Genomic DNA, 15,480 nt, shown 5'->3' on the forward strand with positions numbered 1-15,480 from the left:
TTTTTTGAGTTGGAGTCTCACTCTGTTGCCCAGACCGGAGTGCAGTGGCTGCTTCTGGCCACCACAGCCTTGACCTGCTGGGCTACTGTGATCCTTCCACCTCAGCCTTCCGAGTAGCCGTAATTATAGGCGTGCGCTACCACGCCCGGCTGATTTTTTGATTTATTGTAGAGATGAGATCTCGCTGCCCAGGCAGGTCTCGAACCTAAGATTCTTAGAGGTTGAAGTTTTATGTTTAGGTCTCTGATTCACTTAGAGTTGATTTTTGTGTAAGGTGATAGGTAAGGGTCCTGTTTCATTCTTCTGCATGTGGTCAGCCAGTATTATCACCATTACTGAATAAGTTCTCTTCTCCCCAGTGGCTGTTGATGGGGGCTTTGTTGAAAATGAGTTTTTTGAAAAATTGAGGTTTTGCTTCTAGACTATCCTGTTCCATTGGTCTATATGGCTGTTCTTGTACCAGTACCAGGCTGTTTTGATTATTGTAGCCTTATAATAAAATTCAAAGTCTGGATGTATGATACCTACCGCTTTGTTTCTTTTGCTGAGGATTGTTTTGGCTATTCATGGTCATTTATGTTCCATATGAATTTCTGTATTGTAGTTTCCAGGTCTGAGAAGAATGATGTTGGTAATGTAGTAGGTATTGAGTTGAATCTGTAGCTTGCCTTGTGTTGGATGGACATCTCAACAATGTTGGTTCTTTCAATCCATAAGTCTGGAATATTTATCCATTTGTTTGTGTCTTCTTTTATTTTTTTGAGCAGTGTTTTGTAGTTTTTGCTGTAAAGTTCTTTCATTTCTGTGGGTAGGAAGATGCCAAGGTATTTCTTTTTGTGTGTGAGGTTATTATGAATAGAATTGTGCTTTCATTTGTTTCTCCGCCTGTTTGTTATTGATGCATAAAAATGTGACAGTTTTGCACGTTGATTTTGTACACTGAGATTGCCAACGTATTTTATCAGTCCAAAGAGGTTTTTGACAGATTCTCTTGGGTTTTCAAGGTAAAGGTTCATATCACCAACAAAAAGTGATAACATAACTTCCTCTTTTCCTATTTGGATACTCCTGATCTCTTCTTTTCTGATTTCTCTGGCTAGGACTTCCAACACTATGTTGAACAAGAGGGGTGAGAGTGGGCAATCTTGGTTTGTTCAGGTTTTCAGGGAAAATGCTCCTCATTGCTATCCATTTAGCAATATGTTGGCTGTGGGTTTATTGTAGATGGTTCTTACTATTTTGAGTTATGTTGCTACCATGTCTAAGTGTTCAAGCGTTTTTATCAGGAAGGGTGTGTTCAAATGTTTTTTATCAAGAAGGGATGCTGGATTGTGTAGAAAGCTTTTCTGAGTCTAATGATATAATCATGTGGTTATTGCTTTGTCATCTGTTGATGTGTTTAATTACATTTATGGTTTTGCAGATGTTGAACCAGCCCTGCATCCCAGACATGAAACCTACTTGGTCATGGTGGATGATTTTTGAAATGTACTGCTGGATCCAATTTGCTAGAATCTTGTTGAGTATTTTTGCATCTGTGTTCATCAGGGATATTGGCCTGTAGTTCTCTTTCTTTGTTGAATCATTACCCAGTTTCGGTATCAGTGTGATGTTAGCTTCATAAAATGATTTGGGGAAAGTTTGGTCTTTCTTGATTGCCTGGAATACTTTCAATAGGTTGGTATCAGCTCCTCCTTTGTATGTTTTGTAGAAATTCACTTGAAAACCTTCTGGTCCAGGGCTTTTTGTTGTAGGCAATATTCTTATGATGAAGTCAATTTCCTGGGTTGTTATTGGTATATTTAGGGTCTCAATATCTTTCTGTTTCAACTTTGAGAGGTTGTGAGATGTCAGGAAGTCCTCCATTTAATTTAGACTTTAGATTTTGTTTCCATACATGTGTGCATAGTAATCTCTGATGATCTTTTGTATTTCTTCAGGGTCAGTTGTGACTTGATCCTTTTGTATTTCTGGTTGTGTTTATTTGGTCTTTTTCTTGGTCTATCTGGTTGCGGGGGTGTCCATCAATTTGTTTATCCTTTCAAAGAACCGCTTTTGGTTTTGTTGATTTTTTTCTATGATATTCTTGTCTTCTATGTCCCATATTTGGGCTTTTACTTTTGTGGTCTGTATTCTTCTGCTGAAGTTAGGGTTTTGGTGGTCTTGTCTTTTCAGCTCCCTTAGATGATTTGTTAGGCTATTAACTTGTGATCTTTCTATTTGCTTTATGTGTGTATGTAGAGCTACAAATCCCCCAATTAGTACTGTTTATAAGGCATCCCAGAGGTTTGGTAAGATGTGTTCTTGTTTTCACTTGTTTCCAAGAATCTTTTAATCTCTTTTGATTTCTGTGTTGACCCAGGAATTGTTCATCATCATGCTGTTTAGTATCCATTTCTTTGTGTGTTTTGGGGAGATCTTGTTGGAGGTGATATTTATTTTTATTCCACTATGTTCTGAGAAGGTGCAGGACAGTATTTCGATCTTATGAATTTTGTTTATGCTTGATTTATGACTGAGGATGTGATTGATCTCAGACTATGCTCCATGTGGTGATCAGTAGAATGTATATTCTGAGGTTGTTGGTTGGAGTGTTATGTAGGTATCTATTAAGTCTATTTGATCAAGTGTCAAGTTGACATTCTGGGTCTCCTTACTGATCTTCTGTGTCAATGATCTATATAGGGTTGTTATTGGGTGTATTAAAGTCTCCAGTTATGACAGTGCCTTATGTATTGTTTAAAATTTTTGATAGCTTGAAGGCTGTTTTGTCTGATATTAAAACTGTAATTCCTGTTTGTTTTTTTTTCCAGTCACCTGAAAGTTTGTTCTTCATTCTCTAACGTTAAGTCTGTGAGTGTCCTTTGTCATGAGGTGTATTTCTGGGAGGCAGCACATTGTTGGGTCATGCTTTTTTATCCAATTTGCCATTCTATGTCTTTTCAAAGTGGTGCATTTACTCCATTCAAATTAGGGTTGATTATTGAAATGTGAGAATTTGTCCCTGTCATAAGGCTCTTATAATGTTTTTTGTTTTCTTTCAGCTTTTGTGTTAATATATGTGTGTGTTTTCATTTTTGTGAGTGTGCTGCATTCTCTGTTGCTTTTGTGTTTGTGATCTTGTGAAGTGTTTGGGCTTTCTTTTGTCTTCTGTACACAGCTCCTTTTTAAGCATCCCCTATAGAGCCGGTCTGGAGGCAGCATATTCTCTTAGAGATTGAATGTCTGGGAAGGATTTTAATTATCCATCACTGATGAAACTTAGCTTGGCAGTGTAGGAAATTCTTGGTTGAAATTGTTTATTTTTGAGACCATTAAAGATCAGGGTCTAATCCCTTCTGGCCAGTAGTGTTTCAGCAAATAAGTTTGGAGCAATTCTGATTGGTCTTCCCTGGTAGTTAGTCTGACATTTTTTCCTTGCTGCCTTTAGAATTCTTTCTTTTATATCTAATTTGTGTATGCAAATTACTATGTGTCTAGGGTTTGGTCTTCTCATAAGATATCTTGTAAGAGTTTTCTGAATCTCTTGTGCTTGTATAGTCATGTCTCTGGCCAAATGAGGAATGTTTTCTTGAATGAGATTTTCTTATAAGATTCTTTTAAATTGAGGTTTCATATTTAAGTCCCTGATCCAGTTTGAGTAAATTTTTGTATATAATAATAGATAAAGTTTATAGAATTTTATGATATACAAGTTTCAAATTTTAAAGTAGCCATATCTATCAACTATTTCTTTTTTTTTCTCTTTTAATATTTACTTTAAAATTGTGGGCTACAATTCAGGATTAGGTATACAAATATTCATTGTGCAAGTACCCCTTTTGATGAGCTGTACCCTGCCTTCCCCAGGCAGATATCAACCACTGCCAATCCCACCCCCCCCACCCCTGCAGTTTCCCACTACTGTGAATCCTTTTCTTATAGTATTATGGTAGCTGTTCAAGGTACACTTATGAGTGAGAACATGTGGCACTGAGCTCTTTGTTTCTGTGAGAGATCACTCAGTATTATGAACTCTAATTCCATCCAGGTTGCTGTGAAGTTCATGATTTTGTTCTTTTTTATGGCTGCATAATATTCCCTTGTGTAGATGTACCACATTTTTTTCCAATCCTTTTTTGATGGGCAGCACAGTTGGTACCATGTTCTTGCTATTGTGAACAATGCTGTGATAACCATACGTGTGCAGGTATCTTTTTTATAGAGTGATTTGAGTTCTTCCGGATATATTGCCAGTAGGGGGATTATGGCGCAATATAGAAGGTTGATTTTTAGAACTTTAAGAAATCGCCACACTGATTTCCACAAAGGCTATCTATACTAGTTTACACTCCCACCAACAGTGTACAATTGTTCTCCTTTTACCACATCCTCTCCAGCATCTGTTATTTTCTGAGTTATTGATGATGACCATTCTGACTGGAGTTTGGTGGCATCTCAGTGTAGTTTTAATTTGCAATTCCTTGATGAATAGTGAGACTGAATTTTTTTTATGTATCTGTTGGCTGCTCATATGTCTTCCTTTGAGAAGTGTCTATTCATACCTTTTGGCCACTTTGTAATGGGGCTGTTTGTTTTTTTCTTTTCAGCATGTTTGAGTTCCTTGTAGATCCTTGATGTTAGGTCTTTGTCAGACATGAAGTTGGCAAATATTTAACAATTTCTTTTGATTTGTATTATTTCATATTTTGTTCGAAAAATAGTATACTAATTTAATGACATTAAATATTTTTCGTGTTCTAGAAAAATTCTTACTTGCATTATCAACTTTAGGTATTTGATTCAACATGGAAGTATTTTTATGTATGGTATAGGGTAGGGTTTTCTTTGTCCAGATAAACAGTATCATTTATTGAAAAGGGCATCCTTCCCACGTTAAGTAGTAATGCTACTTATGACTATGTCATATACCAAGTCATCATGTCAATATCAGTTTTATTCTAGGTTTTCTACTCTCTCACATTGCTTTATTTGTTTATCCCTGTCTTAACAACCACTGTGTTAATTCCTACAGGTTTATGGACTCTTGAAATCTGGTAGGACAAGTTCTTCTTTATTATTATTCTTTGACATTTTTTTGATTATTTTTAGACCTTTGTCACTTCCAAATGAATTTAAGGGTCATCTGGTCAATTTCTGTGAAATGTCTTTTTAGAATTTTTATTGAAATATCCTTAAATTTATAGATTAACTTGGGAACAACTGTGAACTTTCAAAAAAATTTTATATTACCAAGGATGGTACAATTCTCTATATAGGTTGTCTTTTATGCCATTATATCTGTGAATTATAGCAATGTGGTTCTTCATGTTTATGGTCTGTATGAGAGGACAAAAAAACCCGATTTCTTTTTGGAGGATGGGCCCCTTGTATTACAGGCTTCCCCTGCTAGGTATGTGTTCCAGGACTCCATTTGCATCAGTGTATAAGCTAGCATTGTTGTGAGAGGCAGCATTCATTTCAGTGAACTTTTTGTGGAGATTCTTTCAATGCGTTTGCCCATTTCTTGATGGTTGACTTATGAGTGCATCTGCCCACTCTGCACTGAGTGTTCAGCAGTTTTTGATCAAAAACAGAATGATCCCCATGCCCAACCTCCCTATTCAACTATTCTAACTCAAGAATTTTTGTTGTTGTTGTTTTCTTAGATGAAACAAGTCCTCAAAGGGAAATATTTTGCCAATGTGGTATAGGGGAAACAAAAAATGGCAGAAGCACTAAAAGGCATCAAAATTGATGAGTTCAAACATTGTTTTGAGCAGTGCAAAAAGCATCTCAATCAGGTGTATTGCATCAAACAGAGAGTACTTTGAAGGTGACTGTAATTTAAACATGTAAGAATAAATACACATTTTTGTATATATAAATTCTGTTTTGGGGTGTTCCCCCCTTGTAGATCTTTAATTTATTTTCCTTTTCTTTCTTTCTTTCTTTCTTTCTTTCTTTCTTTCTTTCTTTCTTTCTTTCTTTCTTTCTTTTTTTTTTTTTTACCAATTGGGACCTCTACTATGTGCTTAATAGAAGCAGCAATAGTGGTCCATTGTCATTTTCTGGACTTTAAAAGAAATATTGTATTCTGAGTATTTTACCAATAAGTAAGACATCTGCTAATGGTTTGAGATTGGTAGCTTTTCATTAGGTTAAGGAAAATTTCAAGTTTGTAGTGAGCTAAAAGTTGTTTCACTCATCAGTGGGCTTTGGAATTTCTATAGAAATTTCTGTATTCACATTATTATTTGCTACTTCCTCTAAATCTGTTAAAATTATTATTTATAGTAATACACTTTTAATATTAAATGGACTTTGCATTTCTGAGTGAAGTTACATATTGTCATTATGCATTTTTTATTGCATGCTTGATTTAGTTTCCTAATATGTTATTTAAAATTTTTGCATCTGTACCATAAATGATATTACCCTATGCTATTTTTTTATTCTTGTAGTATCTAAGTGGAGATTTTGTATCAGGTATATATTTGCCTCAAAAAATAACTTGGGGAGCTTTACTTGATTAAAATTTTTTTTTTGATTTGGAGTCTCACTCTGTCACCCAGACTGGATGGAGTGTAGTGGCCGCTCCCGGCCACCACAGCCTCGACCTGCTGGGCTCCGGCGATCCTTCCACTTCAGCCTTCCAAGTAGCTGGAACTACAGGCACGTGCTACCATGTTCGGCTAATTTTTTGATTTATTGTAGAGATGAGGTCCTGCCAAGTTGCCCAGGTGGGTCTTGAACCCGCGGGTTCAGGCAATCCACTCACCTCAGCCTCCCAAAGCGCTGGGATTACAGGCTGAGCCACCGAGCCCGGCTTAAAATATTTTTTAAAAATGACTGCTCCCATAAAATAAAAAAATAAAAAGAATTCACTGGTTCAGTGTTTCTCTGATGCATATTAGGTTTGCTTAGGGTCTCCTCAGCCCAATCAAATCAAATAAATCAGAATCTCTAGAGTTAGATCTAGGTGTCAATTTTTTTTTTTTTTTTGAGTTGGAGTCTTATTTTGTTGCCCAGGCTGGAGTGTAGTGGCGTGCTTACGGCCACCATAGCCTTGACCTGCTGGGCTCTGGTGATCCTTCTGCCTCAGCCTTCCAAGTAGTTGGGACCACCAATGTGAGCCACCACACTTGGCTAACTTTTAAATTTATTTTAGAGATCAAGTGTCACCAAGTTGCCCAGGCTGGTCTTGAACCCATGGGCTCAGGCAATCCTCTCACCTTGGCCTCCCAAAGTGCTGGGAATTATAGGCATGTGCCACCGCCCCCAACCGGTGTCAATATTTTTAAATGCTTTTTACTTTAGTCAATTCAGGCTGCCACGACAGAGTACCATAGACTGAGTGCCTCATAAACAATAGAAATTTATTTCTCACAGTTCGGAAAGCTAGAAGTCCAAGCTCAGGGTGTCAGCATATTCAGGTCTGGTGAGGGTCCTGTATAGTTGTGAACTGCTGACTTCTGGTTGTATACTTACATGGTGAAAAGCAGAAAGCTAACTGGGTTCCTTTTTTAAGGACAATATTACATTCATGAGGGTTCAGAACTTATGACCTAATCATCTGTCAAATGTCCCAGAAACTATTAACACTGAGGGCTAGGTTTCAACATATAAATGTTAAGAGAGCACAAATATCTAGTTCATTTCACTCCCTAGACAATTACAATGTGACACCAGGTTTGAAAAACACTGCTCTAAAACAATTTGTATATGTAAAGCTTATCTGTTTTTTTTTAAACACATGAGAAAGGAAATATTTGTCTGTGAAATTTAAATATAAATTGTCTGTGAAATTGTCTAAACATGGTGATTTTGTGTGTAGATTTCAAAGCTTTTATTCAATTTCTTTATTGGTTGTACAGATGAATTCAAGTTTTTTATTACTTTTTAAGTCGGTTATGATTAATTTGTTTTCAGAAAATTCATTTTTTGTGTTTTCAAATTTCTTTCTCTCAAGTTAGTCATGGTTTAAGTGCATGAATTTTTTAGTCTTCAGTGTATCTCTAGTTAAGTCTTTTCATTTATTTTCTTGTTAGCATCGTTTTCCTTTGTCTCTTTCTTTTTGGTAACCATAATTGCAATGTTGTTTTTATCTTTTACTAATCTTTCCATAGTCTTTGATTTGTTAATACTTTGTATTGTTTCTTTATTTTCTATTTCATTAATTTTCTCTAGATTATTATTATTTTATTTTTTCTAACTTATTTACATTTCTTCTTCTTTTTAATATTTTTTATAATTTTACATATGTGTTCTTTTCTAATGTCTGCATATCAGGCTGTACATTTATTGGTTACATACTGTCTTAGCTGAATATCCTGAGTTATGAGTCATAGTGCTTTTGTTGTTTTTCAGTTTTACTATTTTCAAATTTCCATTTTAATGTCTTTTTTGATTCATTCATTTATATATATATAAAATATTCTTAGTCTAAAATTTTATATTTATACATATAAATATTTATATGCATAGATATATATATTTTATCCATTGTATATATTTAAAAATAAAATCATATATAAACATATATAATTTTTTGTATAGTGACTTATTTTCAAATCATGGATGCAACTTGTCTCTCTTGTTTTATTGCTTTAAATTTCCACTGCATTGTTGCCATAGATTCTGTTCTGTATATGTGTTTTTGGTACTTCTTGAGATAAGTTCAATGTGGCCACAGTCCTCTTTGTATATAACCCTTTTAAGCTTGAAAAGACTTCATATATTCTGACTGATTTGTGTGAGATTTATATATGTCAATTATACCAAATTCTTGTTAAATATATTGCTCAAAGTTTAAAAAAAGTTTTATTATTATAAAGATGTGGGGCACAATTCAGGATTAGGTATACAAACATTGATTATGCAGGTACCTTTGTTGATGAGGTATGCCCCTCCCTTCCCTAGCAGTTTCCCTCAACTGCCTATCCCATCTCCTCCCCTGACAGTTTTCCATTACTGCCAATCCCTTTCTATAGTATTTTAATTGTTCAAGGTCCACTTATGAGTGAGAACATATGGTACTCTTTTCTTTCTTTCTGTGAGAGATCACTGTGTATGATCGATTCCAAATCTATCCAAGTTGCTGTGAAGTGCATATGTTTGTCCTTCTTTATGACTGCATAATATTCCACCATGTATATATACCACATTTTTTTTATCCAGTTCAGTTTTGATGGGCAACACGGTTGGTTCCATGTTTTTGCTATTGTGAAGAGAGCTACAACAAGCATACATGTGCAGGTATCTTTTTTGTAGAATGATTTGAGTTCCTCTGGGTATATTTCCAATAGGTGAATTGCTGGGTCATATGGAAGGTCAATTTTTAGTTCTTTCAGAAATTGCCACATTGCCTTCCAGAGAGGTTGCACTAGTTTGCATTCCCATCAGCAGTGTGGAAGATTTCCTTTTTCTCTGCATTCTCGCCAGCATCTGTTGCCCTTTGTTTTATTAATGACAGCCATTCTTACTGGGGTTAGGTGGTATCTCAGCGTGGTTTTGATTTGCATTTCTCTGAGAATGAGTGAGGCTGAGCACTTTTGCATGTGTCTGTTGGCTGCCCATATATCTTCTTTTGAGAAGTGTCTATTCATGTCTTTTGCCCACTTCTTATGGAACTGTTTTTTTTTTTTTTTCCTTTTGGCGTGTTTGAGTTCCTTGTAGATCCTAGATGTTAGGCCTTGTCAGATATACAGTTGGGAAATATTTTTTCCCATTCTGTGGGCTGTCTCCCTGCTCTCTTGATGGCTTGTTTTGCTTTGCAGAAGCTTTTTAGTTTATGACGTACCACTTGTCTATCTTATTTCTTAAGGTATTGGCCTTTAGGTTTCTGAGTAGGAATTATGTAAAACCTCAAATTATAAGAATCTTAGAAAATGCAGGAGACACCCTTATAGAAATTGGAACTGACAACCAATTCCTCTTCTGACTAGTTTTTTAATGTTTTTTGTAGAGACAGGTCTTGCTATGTTGCCCAAGCTGGCCTTGAACTCCTGGGCTCAAGCAATCCTCTTACCTCAGTCTGCCAATGTGCTGGGATTACGGGCATGAACCACTATGTCTGGTATCTTTTATTTTATATTTAAGCAGATTTAATGCTCACTATTACTCATTTTACATTGTTGTTGTTGTTCTCATTTTCTCTTTTGTCCTCTTTTATTTATGTCTGAGACTATACAGATATTATATATGGAGAGATAAATATATAGATATATAGATTATAGATATAGACCCTATAGATGTAGATTTATATCTATATCTATATTCTATTGATTCTATCTCTCTGGAGAACTCTGAGTAATACAAGGGCATTTGTCACTAGATTTTAGGTGGTCACAACTGAAGAAGCCAGGAATGCTGCTAAACATTCTGCAATTTGTAAATAGGTTCCCAAAACAAGGAATTATGTGGTCCAAAATATCAACAGTGCTGAAGTAGAGAAGACTTGTTCTGGAGGGTGGTGGGCTTCACAACATCTAGTTGAAAACCTTTAGAAGACTGACTGTTTAGAAATGAAGCCTGTATGTTTCAGGGTTTTTTTGTGTGTATGTAATTCTATTGCAGACCTGACTGCCAATGACCATCTCCTTCACCTCAAACTTTGATGGATTACATGTGTGTGTATTTCCTCATTTAGCCCTTATTCCTTTGGTATTCTATAGTTTTAAGGAAGCTCAGGATAAATCTTTAAGAAACTATTGGAATAGTCCCTAAGAACATGTATCCCTTTTAAAGAACCTTCTAAGTTACCAAAAGTCTGCTGAGACTAAAGATCTGCTCTTGGTTTCCTCATTTAACTAGGACAAATTTTCTCTGCATTGAACATCCTTATTCATAGATTGTGACTTGCAATTTTGTTTGCTTTTTTAGTTTCATTGAGGATGTAGTTTTAAAAAATCCTTTATTCTCTTCATTGTTTTTAGCTAGTTTCAGAGGAGAGAACCAGACAGAGTCACATTTGCTTTGACATCTGTGACTTGAAGTTATTTACATCTAATTGCAACATGTTTTCTCTTGCTACTTGAAATAAATGTATTTTATAGCTGACTTTCTATCTAGTTATTTCTGATAGAAAAAAATTACTTCATATATTTAATTTGAGGCCACCTTATTAAACCATCTTAAGAGTTCTATTACATTTTCAGTGGAGTCTCACTGTTTTTTTAGGTAGGCAGTGAACAAATACTGAGAATTGTATCTCCCATTTTCCAACGATTAAAGCTTTTGTGTCTTTTATTATGTCTCATTGAGTTGGCCAAAGTTTTTAAAGGTATACACTGTATTTAATAATTGAGGTGATTGGATACATTCTTTTCTTAACACTGAAAATCTTTATGTCTAAACAAAAGTATTTACCTTTATTAAAAACACTGTTGCTAAAAACACTAAAGATCATCTGAGCCTTTAGCAGTTTTAATTTTTTCTGGTGGAAATTCTTGCCTCTGTGTTGGTGGTTGTTGAAGCTTGGAGTGGCTTTGGCAATTTCTTAAGATAAAAATAGAATTTGCTGCATTGATTGACTCTTTTTTCACAAATGATTTCTCTGTAGCATGTGACATTGTTTGGTAGCATCTTACTCACAGTAGAACTTCTTCCTAAACTGAAGTCAAAGCCATTTGTGAGAAACCCACAACCAACTTCATAGTTCAATGGGCAAAAGTTAGAAGCATTCTCCATAAGAACTGGAATAAGACAAAGATGTCCGTCCACTCTCACTACTCCTATTTAACATAGTACTAGAAGTCCTAGCCAGAGCAATCAGACAAGATAAATAAATAAAAAGGTATCCAAATAGGAAGGGAGAAAGTCAAAATGTCACATTTCACAGATGATATGATCCTCTTTTCTAGAAAACCCTAAAGATTCTGCTAAAAGACTTCTAGACTTGATAAGTGACCTAGTAAAATTGCAGGATACAAAATCAGTGTTCAAAAATTACTAGTATACCAACGAGGTTCAGGCTGAAAGCCAAATCAAGAATGTAATTCCATTTACAATAGATACACAAACTCTCTCTTTCTCTCTGTCACACACACACACACACACACACACACACACACACACACACACACTCCCCCCACACACAATATACTTGGGAATACATCTATCCAAGGAGGTGAAAGACCTCTGCAATGTGAACTACAAAATACTCTTGAAAGAAACAATGACACAAACAAATGGAAAAACACTCTATATTCATGGACTGGAAGAATCAATGTCATTAAAATATCCATATTACCCAAAGCAATCTACAGATTCAACATAATCCCTATCAAATTACCAACGTCATTTTTCAAAGAATCAGAAAGAAAAAAAAAATCTAAAATTCTCAAGGAAACAAAAAGAAAAGCCCACGTAGCCAAAGTACAAAGGACAAAAAGTACAGTTGGGGCATCATTTTACCCGAGGGGAGGGAGGGAAGAGGGCAGGTGCTATAAAACTTCCTTTTGGTTGCTATGCTCACTATTTAGGAGACAAGTTCAATAAAAAACCAAACTTCAGCCGGGCATGGTGGCTTAACCCTGTAATCCCAGCACTTTGGGAGGTCGAGTGGAGAGGATTGTCTGAGACCAGCCTGGGCCACTTGGCCAGACGTCTCTACAATAAATCAAAAAATTAGCCGAGCATGGTAGCCCACGCCTGTAGTGCCAGCTACTTGGAAGGCTGAGGCTGAAGGATCGCCTGAACCCAGCAGGTAGACGTTGGGGTGGCCGTGAGCATGCCACTGCCCTTCTGCTTGGGCGACAGAGTGAGATTTTTGACTCCATCCCCCACCCCAAAAAAACCCAAACCTCACTGTCATGCAATATGCCCATGTAACCAACCTGCCCATGTACCCCCTGAATCTAAAAATAAATACATAAATAATAAAGTAAAATAAGGTCTATTTTATCTTATATAAGTATAGCTACTCCTGCTCACCTTTGGTTTCGATTTGCATACAATATCTTTTTCTACTCTTTTACCTTCAATCTATAATTGTCTTTACTAGTAAGGTGATTTGATTTGAAATAGCATATAATTCATGTTTTAAAAATATTCATTCTGAGCCGGGGGTGTGACGATGAGCAGCCTAGCCCTACAGCAGGGATTGTGACGTGCCGGGCAGGGGGGTGGGCGGGGCCGGGGACCTGGTAGCGGCGTCACAGAGGTTAGCGCTGTCACAGAGGTTAGCACCAGCACCTGGCTCTGCATCCTGCTTGGCAGAGGGAGATAACAAGGCCGTTGGGGCTGTTGCAGGGTGTGGGCGACCCCTGACCCGGCGGTGCCTAGAGGAGGAAGAGGATGTGGAAGGAGATGCCTACATAGAAGAGTGACAGCAGCTAGACTTAACTGGCCCCTCAGGTATCCTGGTTTAGAGATTATTATGGGAGATTGGATGACTTACAGATCCAGGCCTGTCTTCAGAAAGCAAAACTATCTCTCAATATACCTCAGAAACAAAGAGGTCTTGATCAAGCTTATACTCACAGCAAGTGCTATGTTCTTCAATATCTTTATCAAAAGATGTGCACAGTTTTTTCAGTGCCTTCTGCAAAGAAGAGAATACTGAACAAAGTATTTCATACCTTGATTAGGAATTTATGGCTTTTGGTTTTCCTTTATTATATGAAGAAGACAAAGGTAAAGAGGCAAAGAGAGAATTAAATATAATAGCTGTTTTAAATTGTATTTATGAGTTACTTGTACCTTCTAGCTCAGGAAAACGTGGATACACAGAATTTGAAACTAGGAAGTGACATGGACCATCTACAGAACGGTTGCACAAAAATAAAGGAACAACTGGAAACCTCCAGGAGGGAAATGATTGGGCTTCAGGAAAGAGACAGACAATTGCAAGGCAAAAACAGGAGTTTGCATCAGCTTCTGAAAAATGAGAAAGATGAGCTACAAAAATTGCAAAACATAATTGTCAGTCGGGCTACTCAGTATAATCATGATATGAAGAGAAAAGAGCATGAATATAATAAACTGAAGGACCGTCTACATCAGCTTGTTATGAACAAGAAAGATAAAAATATAGCCATGGACGTTTTGAATTATGTGGGGAGAGCTGATGGCAAGAGAGGCTTCTGGAAGACTGGTAAAATGGAAGCCAGGAATGAAGATGAAATGTATAAAATTCTCTTGAATGATTATGAATGCCGTCAGAAACAAATCCTAATGGAAAATGTTGAACTTAAGAAGGTTCTTCAGCAAATGAAAAAGGAAATGATTTCTCTTCTTTCTTCCCAAAATAAGAAACCCAGAGAAAGAGCGGATGATAGTATGGGAACTGTTATCTCTGATGTTCAAGAAGATGCTGGGGAACTGAGCAGAGAGAGTATGTGGGACCTTTCCTATGAAACTGTGAGAGAGCAGCTCACAAACAGCATCAGAAAACAGTGGAGGATTTTGAAAAGTCACGTAGAAAAACCTGACAACCAAGTTTCAAAGGCACACTTAGAAGGTTTTAATGATGAAGATGTAACTTCACGACAAGATCATGAACAAGAAATCGAAAAACTTGAGTTAGAAATTCAGCAATGTAAAGAAATGATTAAAACTCAGCAGCAACTTTTACATCAGCAGCTTGCTGCTGCATGTGATGATGGTACTTCACTATTACAAGAGTGTTATTTGTTGAAAGCAAAGGAATGCCTCAAAGAAGAATGGTCCCTTTTTAAAGAGCAAAAAAGGAATTTTGAGAGAGAAAGACGAAGCTTTACAGAGGCTGCTATTCGCCTAGGGTTGGAGAGAAAGGCATTTGAAGAAGAAAGAGACAGTTGGTTAAAGCAACTGTTTTTAAATATGACTACCTTTGACCACCAGAACTCAGAAAATGTGAAAATTTTCAGTGCTTTGTCAGGAAGTTCTGATCGGGAAAATCTTATAGTGCACTTGAGGCAACGGCAGAAGAAGCCTGACGGTGTGTCCAGTGGGTTTCCAGTTTGTACATCTAAACTTACTAAATCTCTTCCGGCTTCACCTTCTACTTCAGAGTTTTGCCAACCACGTTCCTGTGTATCTGAACATAGGTCAGTCAATGTACTAAATATAACTCCTGAAGAAACCAAACCAAATCAGGTTGAAAGAGAATGTACCAATCAGAAGTGGAGCACGGTGTCAAGACCTGGCTCGCAGAATGGCTGCTATGGTGGATGCTCCTTGAGCTACACAAACTTTTACGTCAAGAAAGATGACTTTCCGTAGACGTGTGGATTGCAATGTTTTCATTAACATGTTCATCAGATTTCACATCTAAGTTGAAACAAGGTGTGTCATAAAGTCAATTATCTCTATAAAATTTAAGATGGTCTGAGTTGTTTGTTTGAACTTCCCTGTCTTCCCCCAAAGAGCCGAAATGCTAAATCTTTTTAAAAGGATATTAAAGTTCTGGATAGAAATGCTCAACCTCACTAATCATCAGGGAGATGCAAATCAAAACCACACTGAGATACCACCTAACTCCAGTCAGAATGGCAATTATCAACAACTCAATAAATA

General features: G+C 36.6%; 1 pseudogene; it reads left to right on the plus strand.

Moving 5' to 3' along the window:
- The first annotated feature begins 13,360 nt into the window (after nucleotides 1-13,360).
- Nucleotides 13,361-15,186, plus strand: LOC103252918 (annotated as a pseudogene).
- The last annotated feature ends 294 nt before the right edge of the window (nucleotides 15,187-15,480 follow it).

The sequence above is a fragment of the Carlito syrichta genome, unplaced genomic scaffold (assembly GCF_000164805.1).
Source record: "Carlito syrichta isolate Samal-C Ts95f unplaced genomic scaffold, Tarsius_syrichta-2.0.1 Scaffold180756, whole genome shotgun sequence".
NCBI classification, from domain to species: domain Eukaryota; kingdom Metazoa; phylum Chordata; class Mammalia; order Primates; family Tarsiidae; genus Carlito; species Carlito syrichta.